Source organism: Chiloscyllium punctatum, chromosome 4 (assembly GCF_047496795.1).
Source record: "Chiloscyllium punctatum isolate Juve2018m chromosome 4, sChiPun1.3, whole genome shotgun sequence".
NCBI classification, from domain to species: Eukaryota; Metazoa; Chordata; class Chondrichthyes; order Orectolobiformes; family Hemiscylliidae; genus Chiloscyllium; species Chiloscyllium punctatum.
The window spans coordinates 113,276,019-113,289,286 of NC_092742.1; positions in this window are offsets into that span (position 1 = coordinate 113,276,019).

A 13,268-nucleotide genomic window follows, 5' to 3' on the forward strand; every position below is an offset into this window, starting at 1 on the left:
GAGAGAGGAAGTGAGAGAGAGCGGTGAGAAACAGGGGTGTGACAGAGAAGGGGTGTGAGAGAGAAGGTGTGTGAGACAGAGAGGGTGGGAAAGAGAGAGAGAGACGTGGGCTAAGAGAGAGAGAGAGTGGGGTCAGACAGTTAGATGGGAGTGAAAGAGACGTGGTGTGAGAGACAGGGGAGAGAGGGGGTAGAGAGTGGGGGGCAAGAGAGGGGGTAGAGAGAGGTGGAGAGAGAGGGGAGAGAGAGAGTTGGAGAGAGAGAGGAGTTGAGAGAGACGGCGTGAGAGAGAGAGTGGTGAGAAAGAGAGAGTGAGTGAAAAAGAGAGAGTGTAAGTGAGAAAGAGAGAGCGTGAGTGAGAAAGAGAGAGGGGGTGAGAGAGCGAGGGGTGAGAGAAGGGGTTGAGAAAGAAGGGTTGAGAGACAGAGGGGATGGGACAGAGAGAGAGAGAGACTGCAGTGAGAAAGAGAGGGGTGAGAGAGTGAGATGGAAGTGAAAAGGGGGTGTGAGAGAGGGCTAAGAGAGAGATGGAGTGAGAGAGGGTGATGGGACAGAAAGGGGGTGAGACACAAGGGGTGATTGAGAGAGAAAGTGGGGAGGGGGTAAGAGAGAGAGTGGAGTGTGAAGGAGAGGGTGTGAGAGAGAGTGAGTGAGAGAGATGGGTGAGAGAGTGAGGGGTGAGAGAGAGGGGTTGAGAGAGAGAGAGAGAGAGCAGGGCGAGAGGGCGGTGAGAGGAAGAGGTGGGAGTGAGTGACAGAGAGGGGTAGGGAGAGAGAGGCATTAAGAGATAGAGGGAGTGAGAGAGGGAGTGACAAGGAGAGAGAGAGTGAGAGAGGGGTGAGAGAGGGGGGTTGGCAGAGAAAGAGAGAGAGGTGTCAGAGAGAGAGAGGGGTGAGAGAGAGTGTGAGAGAGGGTGGTGAGAGAGAGAGGGGTTGAGAGAGAAAGAGAGGGCTGAGAGAGAGAGGGGAAGAGACAGAGGATGTGAACGAGAGGGGTGAGAGGGCGAGGGGTTAGAGAGAGATAGCGCGGGGTAAGAGAGAAAGCGAGAGGGGTGAGAGGGTGAGAGAGGGAGGAGGTGTGAGAGAGGGTAACAGAGAGAGGGGTGTAAGAGAGGGGATGAGAGAGAGGGGGTTGAGAGTGAGATGGGTGGGGCGTGAGAAGGAGAGGGGTGGAGCGGTTAAAGAGAGAGGGGTGAGAGAGTGTGAGAGTAGAAGAGAGGGGGTGTGGGAGAGAGAGTGGGTGAGAGAGAGAGCTGGGTGAGAGGGCGGTGAGAGGGAGAGGTGGGAATGAGTGACACAGAGGGAGTGGGAGAGAGAGGGGGTGAGAGAGATAGGGGTGAGAGAGAGGGAGCGAGAAGGATAGAGAGGGGATGAGAAAGAAACAGAGAGATGGTGGGAGAGAGGGATTAGGTGAGAAAGCAAGGGGGTGTGAGAGTTTGTGTGTGAGAGTGAGGGGGTTGTGAAAGAGATTGGGGTGGGAGAGAAAGAGGTGACAGAGAGGGGAGAGAGGGGTGGTGAGAGAGAGATGGATGTGAGAGAGAGAGAGTAGGGTGAGAGAGAGGGAACGAGAAGGAGAGAGAGAGGGGATGAGAAAGAGGCAGAGAGATGGTGGGAGAGAGGGAGGGGTGGGAGAGCGAGGGTATGTGAGAGTTTGTGTGAGAGAGAGAGGGGATGTAAAAGAGATTGGGGTGGGAGCGAGAGGGGTGACGGAGAGAGAGGGGAGAGAGGGGTGTTAGAGGGAGATGGATGTGAGAGAGGGGGGGGTTGAGATAGAAGGGGTGAGAGACTGAGGGGGTGAGAGAGTGAGGGGATGAGAGATTGAAGGGTGTTGAGAGAGGGAGTGGTGAGAGGGGGCGGTGACAGAGAGTGGGAGTGAGAGAGAGGGTTGAGAGAGAGCGGTTGACAGAGAGAGGCATGAGAGAGAGAGGGGTGAGAGAGAGAGAGTGTGAGAGAGAGGGGTTGAGAGAGAAAGAGAGGGTGAGAGAGAGGGGGGAAGAGAGAGAAAGAGAGGGGTAAGAGAGAGAGGGGAAGAGAAAGAAAGAGAGGGGTGAGAGCGAGAGAAGAAGAGAGAGAGGGGTCAGAGAGTAGGTGAGAGAGTGAGGGGATGAGAGAGTGAGGAGGTGTTGAGCGAGGGGTTGGTGAGGGGCGGTGAGAGAGAGACGGTGCGAAAGAGGGGTGAGAGAGTGGGGTTGAGATAGAGAGGGGTTGAGAGAGAGAAGGGGGTGAGAGAACGAAGGGGGTGAGAGGGAGGGGTTGAGAGGGGGAGAGAGTGTTAGTAGGGTGTGAGAGACAGGGTGTAATAGGAAGGGGGAGAGAGAGTGGAATGAGAGAGGGGGTGAGAGAGAAGGGCTGAGAGAGGCGTGAGAGAGAGGGGTGCGAGAGAGAGATTGGGGTGAGAGAGAGGAGTGAGAGATGCGGGAGAGGGGGGAGAGAGTGGGAGAGAGGGGAGAGGGGGAGAGAGAGGGGGAGAGAGGGAGGGTGTGAGAGTGGGAGGGTGTTAGAGAGGAACGGGATGAGAGAGGGAAGGCGTGAGAGAGAGGGGTGTGAGAGAGAGAGAGAGGGGGAGAGAGGGGGGAGAGAGAGGGGGAGAGAAGGTAAGAGAGTTAGAGTGGTGAGAGAAAGAGAGGGGTGACAGAGAGAGGAGTTAGAGGGAGAGGGGCTGTAAGAGGGGGGTGAGAGAGGAGGGTGAGAGGGGTAGGTAGGTGAGGTGATGTTTGGGAGATGGGGGTGGGAGAGGGGGTAGGGGAGTGAGGTAGGTAGGGGGGAGATAGAGCGGGTGTGAGGGGGGTGGGAGAGAGAGGTGTGTGAGAGAGAGAGTGAGGGTGAGAGATAGGGTGAGAGAGAGGTTGGTGACAGATGGAGAATGAGCGAGAGGGGAGGGTGAGAGAGAGGGGGGTTGAGAGAGAGAGCGACGGGAGTGAGAGAGAGAGAGGGTGAAAACGAGATGGTGAGAGAGAGGGGTGAGAGAGAGGGAGTGAGAAGGAGAGAGAGGGGATGAGAAAGAGATAGAGAGAGGGTGGGAGAGAGGGAGGGGGTGAGACAGAGGGGGTGAGAGAGAGAGAGGAGTGAGACAACGAGGTTTAGATAGAGAGGGGTTGAGTGAGAGAAGCGGGTGAGAGAACGAAGGGGGGTGAGAGACAGGGGCGTGAGAGAGAGGGGGTGAGAGAGAGCAGTTGAGAGAGAGGGGTTGAGAGGTGGGAGAGAGAGTTTGAGAGAGAGAGGGGTGAGAGAGGGGCTGAGCGAGAGAGGTTGAGAGAGAGATGGGGAAAGAGGGGGTGAAAGAGAGAGACGGTTAGAGAGAGACGGGAGAGAGAGGGGTTGAGAAAGATGGGTTGCGAGAGAGAGGAGGTGAGTGGGAGGACTGAGAGAGAGAGACGGAGAGAGAGAGCGACAGACAGAGAGAACGATAGACCAAGAGTGAGAGAGAAGAGGTGAGAGAGATATGGTGGACTGAGAGAGAGCATGAGCGACAGAGAGAGAGAGAGCACGAGCGAGAGAGAGTGAACGAGAGAGACCGTGAGATAAGAGAGAGACGGAGGCAAGAGAGAGGGAGAGAGGCATGGAGAGAGAGAGAGTGTGTGAGAAGAGCGTGAGAGAGTGAGAGAGAGAGAGCAAGAGGAAGAGAGCGAGCGGAAGAGTGAGAGAGAGAGATGATGCGAGAGAGAGAGAGGGGGGATGAGAGATGGGTGCGAGAGAGAGGGGCGAGAGAGGAGGCGAGAGAGGAGGAGAGAGGGGGGCGATGGAGGGGGAGGGAGAGGGAGAGGGGGCGGGATTGGGGGCAGAGAGAGGGCGCAGAGAGGGGGGAGAAAGGGGGGCAGAGAGAGGGGAAGAGAAGGGTGAGTGAGAGTGGGAGAGAGGGGGGAGAGAGATGGCAGAGAGGGGGGAGAGAGGGGGTGAGTAGGAGGGGAAGAGAGAGGGGGAGAGAGAAAGCGGGAGAAAGGGGGGTGAGAGAGAGGTGTTGAGACAGAAAGAGAGAGAGTGCAAGCGAAAGAGAGGGAACGAGAGAGACCGTGAGATAAGAGAGAGGGAGAGGCAAGAGAGAGAGGGAGAGAGTAAGGAAGAGAGAGAGAAAGCGTGAGAAGAGGGTGAGAGAGTGAAAGAGAGGGAGCAAAAGGAAGAGAGCAAACAGAAGAGTGAGAGAGAGAGGATGCGAGAGGAGGTGAGAGAGGGGTGCCAGAGAGAGGGGCGAGAAGAGGAGGGGAGAGAGCAGGAGAGAGGGGGCGAGGGAGGGAGAGGGAGGGGGAGAGGGAGAGCGGGCGGGATTGGGGGCAGAGAGAGGGCGTAGAGAAGGGGGAGAGAGAGGGGGCAAAGATAGGGGGAGAGAAGGGTGAGCGAGAGTGGAGGAGAGGGGGGAGAGAGGGGGTGAGAGACAGGGAGAGAGAGAGGGGGAGAGAGGGGAGTGAGAGAGAGGTGTTGAGAGAGAGGGGGTGAGAGAGAGAAATTGAGAGAGGGGGGTGAGAAACAGGGCTGTCAGAGAGAGAAGGGGTGTAAGAGAGAAAGGGTGGGTGACAGAGGGGGTGGAAGAGAGAGAGTGAGAGACGTGGGCTAAGAGAGGGAGAGTGGGGGGAGAGAGTGCGAGTGGGGTGAGAGAGTGAGATGGGAGTGAGAGAGAGGGGGTGTGAGAGACGGGGGAGAGAGGGGGTAGAGAGTGGGGGGCAAGAGAGGGGTGAGAGAGAGGGGGAGAGAGAGGAGTTGAGAGAGGGGGGTGAGAGAGAGGGGGTGAGAAAGAGAGAGAGTGAGTGAAAAAGAGAGTGTAAGTGAGAAAGAGAGAGCGTGAGTGAGAAAGAGAGAGAAGGGGTGAGAGAGAGGGGGTGCGGTGAGAGAGAGACTGTGGTGAGAGAGAGAGAGGGGTGAGAGAGTGAGTTGGGAGTGAGAGAGAGGGGGGGTGACAGAGGGGTAAGCGAGAGAGAGGTATTGTGAGAGAGAGATGTAAGACAGCGAGGGCTTAGATAGAGGGGTGGAGAGAGACGGGGTGAGAGAGAGAAGGGTGGGAGAGGGGATGAGAGAGTGAGGGGTTGAGGGAGAGATGGGATGAGAGAGAGAAGGGGGGAGAGAGAAGGGGGGTGAGAGAGAGAGGAGTGAGAGAGCGGTTGAGAGACAGAGGTGTTGAGAGAGAGGGTGAGAGAGGGGTTGAGAGAGAGGGGTTGAGAGAGATGGGGGAAAGAGGGGGTGAGATAGAGAGGGTTAGAGAGAGATAGGGGAGTGAGAGGGTTTGAGAAAGATGAGTTGAGAGAGAGAGGTGGTGAGGGGGAGGATTGAGAGAGAGAGAGACGGAGAGACCACGCGACAGACAGAGAGAACTATAGAGCAAAAGTGATAGAGGTGAGAGAGGTAGGGTGGACTGAGAGAGAGGGAGACAGAGAGACAGACAGAGAGGGCATGAGCGAGAGAGAGAGAGCGAGCGAGAGAGACAAACGAGATAAGAGAGAAAGAGAGAGGGAGGCAAGAGAGAGGGAAAGAGACAGGGAGACAGGGAGAGAGAGAGCGTGAGAAGAGGGTGAGAGGGTGAGAGATAGAGAGAGCAAGAGGAAAAGAGTGAGCGGAAGAGTGAGAGAGAGAGAATGCGAGAGAGAGAGAGGGGGGTGACAGATGGGTGCGAGAGAGTGGGCTGAGAGAGAGGGGGAGAGAGGAGGGGAGAAAAGTGGCGAGGGGGGGAGAGAAGGGTGAGAGAGAAGGGGAGAGAGAGGGGATAGAGAGGAGGGAGTGAGAGGGGAGGGGAGGAGAGAAGGGAGAGAGAGGGGGAAAAAAGGGGTAGAGAGATGGGTAGAGGGGCTTGTGAGGAGGAGAGAGTGGAGGAGAGGGGGAGAGAGGGGGCTGAGAGAGGGGGAGAGAAGAGTGAGAGAGAAGAGGAGAGAGGGGGTAGAGAGAGAGTAGAGAGAGGGGGAGAGAGATGGAGGGGGAGTGAGGGGGGAAGGAGTGGAGGAGAGGGGGAGAGAGGGGGTGAGAGAGAGTTGTTGAGAGAGGGGGGTGAGAGACAGAAGGGGTGTGAAAGAGAAGGGGTGTGAGACAGAGGGGGTGGGAGAGAGAGAGAGAGGTGGGGTGAGATAGAGAGAATGGGGTGGGAAAGTGAGAGTGGGGTGAGAGAGTGAAATGGGAGTGAGGGAGAGTGGATGTGAGAGACAGTGGGAGAGAGGCGGTTGAGATTGGGGGGCTAGAGAGAGGGGAGAGAGAGAGGGGAGAGAGAGGGGGGAAAGAGAGGGGGAGAGAGAGGGGTGAGAGAGAGGGTTTGAGAGAGGAGTGAGAGAGAGAGGGTTTGAGGGAGGGGGTGAGACAGAGGGGTTGAGAAAGAGAGAGAGTGTAAGTCAGAACGAGAGAGTGAGTGAGAAAGAGAGAGCAGGTGAGAGAGACAGGGTGAGAGAGAGTGGTGGGGGTGAGAGGGGGTGAGAGAGAAAGGGTGATTGAGAGAAAGAAAGTGGGGAGTGGATAAAAGAGAGAGTGGAGTGAGAAGGAGAGGGTGTGAGAGAGAATGGGCAAGAGAGAGGGTGTGAGCGAGAGGGGTGAAAGGGGGAGGGGTTAGAGAGAGAGAGCGAGGGGTAAGAGAGAACGGGTGTGAGAGAGGGAGAGGGGGTGAGGGGTTGAGAGAGGGAAGCGTGAGAGAGAAGGGCTGAGGGAGAGCGGTTGAGAGAGAGAGGGGTGAGAGAGGAAGGGTTGGAGAGAGTGAGGGGATGAGAGAGTGAGCTGGGTTGAGAGAGGGTGTAGTGAGAGAGAGGGGGGTGAGAGAGACAGGGAGTGAGAGAGTAAGGGTTGGAGAGAGTGAGGGGATGAGAGAGTGAGCTGGGTTGAGAGAGGGGGTAGTGAGAGAGAGGGGGGTGAGAGAGAGAGAGAGGGGGCGAGAGAGAGAGGGAATGGTGTGAGAGAGAGAGGGGTGAGAGAGAGGGTTGAGAGAGAGAGGGTTGAGAGTGGGGGTGAAAGAGTGAGGGTGTCAGAGAGTGAGTGGATGAGAGAGTGATCGGTTGAGAGAGAGGGGTTGAGAGAGAGGGTTGAGGGAGAGAAGGGGGTGAGAGAGAGAGGGGTGAGAGAGAGAGTGCAGAGAGAGAGGGGTTGAGAGAGAGTGGGGGAGTGTGAGAGAGGGGTTGAGAGAGAGGTTTGAGGGAGAGAAGGGGGTGAGATAGAGATGGGGGTGAGAGAGAGAGGGGTTTGAGAGAGAGAGGGGGTGCGAGAGAGGGAGCGGGTGAGTGAGAGAGGGCGATATGAGGGGGTGAGAGGAAGGGGAGAGACAAAGGGGGAGAGACAAAGGGTGAGTGAGAGTAGGTCAGAGAAAGATTGGACGTGAGACAGAGAGGGGTTTATGAGAGAGAGAGGGGTTGAGAGAGAGAGGGTGAGAGAAAGGGGTTCAGAGAGAGTGGGGGAGAGTGAGAGAGGGGTTGACAGAGAAGAGTGTAGAGAGAGGGGTTGAGAGAGAGAGAGAGGATGAGAGAGAGGGGTTAGAGAGAGGGTGAGAGAGAGGGGGTGGGAGACAGAGGGGTGAGTGAGGGAGTGGGGTGAGTGAGAGAGGGCGATGTGAGGGGGGTGAGAGAGAAAGGGGGAGAGACAAAGAGGGAGAGAGTGGGTCAGAGAAAGACTGGAGGTGAGACAGAGAGTGGCTGGGAGAAAGGGCATGGGAGAGAGAGGGGTTGAGAGAAATGGGGTGAGAGTGAGATGGGGTGAGAGAGGAGTGAGAAGAGAGAGAGGGGACGAGAGACAGAGAGAGGGTGGGAGAGAGGGAGGGGGCGAGAGAGATAGGGGTAAGAGAGAGAGTGGGTGTGAGAGAGAGTGCTGGTGAGGATATAAGAGAGAGAGAGTTTGGGAAAGAGAGAGAGGAGTGAGAGTGTGGTTGAGGGGGTGAGAGAGAGGGGGTGAGAGAGAGAGAGGTGTGAGAGAGAGATGGGTAAGAGAGAGAGAGAGCAAGGGGTGAGAGAGAGGGGGTTTAGAGGGAGAGGGGGTTTGAGAGAGCGATAGAGAGCGGGTGAGAGAGAGAGGAGGATGAGGGGGGTGAGAGAGAGAGGGTGAGAGAGAGGGTGAGAGAGAGGGGTTGAGAGAGGGGGGTGAGAGAGAGAGGGGTGAGAGAGAGAGGGGTGAGAAAGGTAGAGGGCTGAGAAAAGGAGAGAGGGGGAGAAAGGGAGAGAGGAGAGAGAGAGGGCTGAGAATGAGAAAGACGGGAGAGAAAGAGAAGGTCAGAGAAAGAGTGAATGTGAGGGGGGTGAGAGAGGAGGTGGGAGAGAGAGTAGGAGAGAGTGGGGGTGAGAGAGAGGGATTGAGAGAAAGGGGGAGAGATAGAGAAGGGGTGAGAGAGAAAGGGGGACAGCGAGAGAAAGAGGGATGAGAGAGATGGGACGCGAGAGAGAGAGCGAAAGGGAAGAGAGAGGGGGTGAGATAGACAGTGAATGATAGGTTGAGAGAGACAGAGAGAGAGACAGAGAGAGAGAACGAGTGAACAGATGAGAGAGTTAGAGGGGTGTGAGGGAGATGAGGTGAGAGTGGGCGCTAGAGAGAGACAGAGCGAGAGCAAGGAGGAGGGAGGAAGAAAGGGGTCAAAAGAGAGAGAGAAATGGGATGAACGAGAGAAAGAGGGTGCGAGAGAGGGGGTATACAGAGAGAGAGAGCGGGGATGTGAGACAGAGCATGAGAGGGAAGGGGAATGAGAGAGAGAAAAAGGGAGCGAAAGACAGAAAGTAATAGAGCGAGAGAGAGGAGGGGATAAGAGAGAGGGCGGGGGAGAGAGAGGGTGTAAAGGGGAGAGAGGGTGGAGATTGAGAAAGCAGGGTGTAGAGAGACGGGGTGAGAGAGAGCGAGGGGGAGAGAGGTAACAAGGTGAGAGAGAAACGGTGAGAGAGAGAGAGGCAGTGAGAGAGAAGGGAGTGAGAAAGACAGGGGGTGCAAGAGAGGGTGGGTGAGAGCGGGAAGGGGAAAGAGGGACGGGATGAGAGAGGGAGGGTGAGAGAGGGGGTGTGAGAGAGAGAGGGGTGAGCGAGAAGAGGGAGAGAAAGGGGGGAGAGAGGGAGGGTGTGAGAGTGAGAGGGTGTGAGAGAAGGACTGGATGAGAGAGAGAAGGCATGAGAGAGAGGGGTGTGTGTGTGTGAGAGAGAGAGGTGAGAGAGAGGGTGAGAGAGGAGTGAGAGAGGGGGTGAGAGAGGGGAAGAGGGAGGGGGAGACAAGGTAAGAGAGTTAGAGTGGTGAGAGAAAGAGAGGGGTGACAGAGAGAGGGGTTTGAGAGAGAGGGGCTGTAAGGGGGGGGTGAGAGAGGGGAGTGAGAGGGGTTGGTGGATGAGGGGGTATGTGGGGGATGGGGGTGGGAGAGGGGGTGGGAGAGAGTTGAGGAAGGTGGGGGGAGATAGACGAGATATGGTGGTTTGGGAGAGAGTGAAGCATGTGAGAGAGAGCTGGGTGAGAAGGGGTGAGGGGGCTGAGAGAGTGAGAAGTTGGTGAGAGAGAGTGTGGGGATGAGAGAGAGGTTGGAGAGAGATCGGGGTGGAAGAGAGAGCGGGTGTGAAAGAGAGAAGGGGTGAGATCGAGACAGGCTGAGAGAGAGAGAGGGTGGGGGTGTGAGGGAGGGGGGTGAGAGAGGGGGGTTGAGAGAGAGGGGTAAGAGAGAGAGGGGTAAGTGAGAGAGGGGTTAGGAAGAGAAGGGGTGTGAGGGAGATCGGTGTGGAAGAGAGAGCGGGTGAGAAAGAGATGGGGGTGAGAGAGAGAGACAGGCTGAGAGAGAGATAGGGGTGAGAGAGAGGGTGAGAGAGAGACAGTGAAAGGGAGGTAAGAGAGAGAGGGGGTGAAAGAGAGAGAGGGGCTGAGAGAGAGAGGGCCTGAGAGAGAGAGGAAAGAGAGAGAGGGGTGGGAGAGGAGGAGTGAGAGAGAGAGGGTGAGAGAGAGGTGTGAGAGACAGGGGTGGGAGAGAGAGAGAAGGGTGAGAGAGTGAGAGAGGCTGAAAGGGAGGGCCTGAGAGAGGTGGGATGAGAGAGGCGGTGAGAGAGTAGGGGGGAGGGAGAGAGGTATGAGAGAGAGAGGGTTTGAGAGAGAAGGGGGTGAGAGAGAGGGGTGAGAGAGATGTGTGAGAGAGAGGGGTAAGAGAGAGAAGGCTGAGAGAGAAAGGGTGAGAGAGAGGGAGGGTGAGACAAAGAGAAGGAGGTGAGAGAGAGGGTGAGAGGGAGAGATAAGAGAGAGAGGGCGTGAGAGAGAGAGGGCCTGAGAGAGAGGGGGTGAGATAGAGAGAGGGATAAGAAAGAGAGGGGTGAGAGAGAGAGAGGGTGAGAGAGAAGGTGTGTGAGAGAGATCTGGGTGGGAGAGACTTGAGGAGAGAGGGAGGGGGGCTGAGAGAGAGAGAGGGCTGAGAGAGAGGGATGAGAGAGAGGGCTGAGAGAGAAGGAGTGAGAGAGAGTGTGAGAGAGAGGTGAGAGAGATAGGGGTGAGAGAGAGAGAGAGAGAAGGGTGAGAGAGTGAGAGAGGCTGAAAGAGAGGGCCTGAGAGAGGTGGGATGAGAGAGGCGGTGAGAGAGTAGGGGGGAGGGAGAGAGGTATGAGAGAGAGGGTTTGAGAGAGAAGGGGTGAGAGAGAGGGGTGAGAGAGAGAGGTGTGAGAGAGAGAGAGAGGGGGGTAAGAGAGAGAAGGGTGAGAGAGAAAGGGTGAGAGAGAGGGTGGGTGAAACAGAGAGAAGGAGGTGAGAAAGAGGTTGAGAGGGAGAGATAAGAGAGAGGGGGGGTGAGAGAGAGAGGGCCTGAGAGAGAGTGGGTGAGATAGAGAGAGGGATAAGAAAGAGAGGGGTGAGAGAGAGAGAGGATGAGAGAGACAGGCATGAGAGAGAAGGTGTGTGAGAGAGATCAGGGTGGGAGAGACTGAGGAGGGGGTGGCTGATAGAGAGAGGGGACTGAGAGAGGGGGTGAGAGAGGGATGAGAGAGAAGGGTGAAAGAGCGGGTGAGAGAGAGATAAGAGAGAGAGAGGGTAATATAGATAGTGGTGAGAGAGAGAGGGGGTGTGAGAGAGATCGGATTGGAAGAGAGAGTGGGTAAGAAAGAGAGGGGGGTGAGAGAGAGACAGGCAGAGAAAGAGAGGGTGAGAGAGACGTGAGAGAGAGGGGGTAAGAAAGTTAGAGGGCTATGAAAGAGAGAGTGTGAGAGAGGGCGAGGGGTGAGAGAGAGGGGAGAGAGAGGGGATGACAGATAGAGCGGGGTGAGGGAGAGAGGGGATGAGAGAGAGGGAGTGAGAGAGAGAGAGATGTGAGGGGGGTGAGAAAGAGAGGGGTGTGACAGAGGGGGTGAGAGAGAGAGAAGGGTGAGAGAGAGGGGTGAGAGAGAGGGGTTGGGAGAGGGTGCGGTGAGAGAGGGGGTGATAGGGAGGGTGAGAGAGAGGGATGAGACAGAGAGGTGTGTGAGATAGAGAGGGGTGAGAGAGAGAGGGGGTGTGACAGAGAGAGGGGTGTAAGAGAGAGAGGGAGCTGAGAGAGAGGGGTGAGAGAGAGAGAGGGCCTGAGAGAGGGGGTGAGAGATAATGGGTGAGAGAGGGGGTGAGAGAGTGAGGGGGGTGTGAGAGAGATCGGAGTGGAAGAGAGAGATGGGGAGAAAGAGAGAGGGGGCGAAAGATAAATAGGCAGAGAAAGAGAGGGTGAGAGAGAGAAGATGAGAGAGAGGCGTGAGAGAGAGGGGTGAGAGGGTGAGAGAGAGGGAGGATGAGAAAAATCAGGGTGGGGGATAGAGCGGGTGAGAAAGAGAAAAGGGGTGAGTGAGAGTGGGGGAGAGGAGGGGAGAGAGTGGGGGAGAGAGAGGGGGTTAGAGAGAGACGTAAGAGAGAAGGGGTTGAAAGAGAGAGGGGTGAGAGAGAGGGGTAAGCGAGAGAGGGGTGAGAGAGCGGGGATGAGAGAGAGGGGGTGTTTGAGAGAGAGAGGGAGTGAGAGAGAGGGTGTGAGGGTGGGTGAAAGACAGGGGGCTGAGAGAGAGGGGGGTGAGAGAGAATGAGAGTGGTGAGAGTGGGAGGGGGGAAGAGAGTGAGCGGGCTAAGAAAGAGAGCGTGTGAGAGAGAGTGAGGGGTGAGAGAGATGGGAGAGAGAGGATGACAGATAGAGCAGGGTGAGGGAGAGAGGGGGTGAGACAGAGCGGGGTGAGAGAGAGATAGAGATGTGAGGGAGGGTGAGAAAGAGAGGGGTTATGACAGAGGGGGTGAGAGAGAGGGATGAGACAGAGAGGTGTGAGAGAGAGGGGGGTGTGAGAGAGGGGTGAGAGAGAGAGACGGCCTGAGAGAGGGGGCGAGAGAGAATGGGTGAGAGAGACAGGGTGAGAGAGAGAGGTGTGAGAGAGAGGGGGTGAGAGAGTGAGGGGTGAGGGAGAGAGAGGGGTGAGGGAGTGAGAGGGGCTAATAGAGAGGGCCTGAGGGAGGGGTGAGAGAGAGAGAGGGGTAAGAGAGTGAGGGGTGAGAGAGAGGGGTTGTGAGAGAGATCGGAGAGAAGAGAGAGCTGGGGAGAAAGAGAGAGGGGGCGAAAGAGAAATAGGCAGAGAAAGAGAGGGTGAGAGAGAGAAGATGAGAGAGAGGCGTGAGAGAGAGGGGTGAGAGAGAGGGGATAAGAGAGCGAGAAGTGAAAGAGAGAGAAGGGTGAGAGGGTGAGAGAGAGGGAAGATGAGAAAGATCAGGGTGGGGGAGAGAGCGTATGAGAAAGAGAAAGGGGTGAGTGAGAGTGGGGGAGAGAGAGGGGGTGAGAGAGAGAGAGTTAAGAGAGAAGGGGTTGAAAGAGAGAGGGGTAAGAGCGAGCGGGGTAAGAGAGAGGGGTGAGAGAGAGGGGAAAGCGAGAGAGGGGTGAGATAGCGGAGATGAGAGAGGGGGTGATAGAGAGAGAGGGAGTGAGAGAGAGGGTGTGAGGGTGGGTGAAAGACAGGGGGCTGAGAGAGAGAGAGGGGTGAGAGAGAATGAGAGTGGTGAGAGTGGGAGGGTGTAAGAGAGTGAGCGGTCTAAGAAAGAGATGGTGTGAGAGAGAGTGAGGGGTGAGAGAGAGGGGAGATAGAGGATGACAGATAGAGAGGGGTGACAGAGAGAGGGGGTGAGAGAGAGAGGTGTGAGAGGGAGAGAGGGGTGAGAGAGAGGGCATGAGAGAGAAAGAGGGGTGAGAGAGGGTTGTGAGAGAGATGGGTAAAAGAGAGGGGGTGTGACAGAGAGGTGTGTGAGAGAGAGAGGGGAGGGAGAGAGTGGGGTGAGAGAGAGAGGTGTGAGAGAGGGGGATGAGAGAGGCGGTGAGAGAGAAGGGGTGAGAGAGAGAGGTATGAGAGAGAGAGGCTGTGAGAGAGGGGGGGTGAGAGAGAGGGTGAGAGATAGGTAC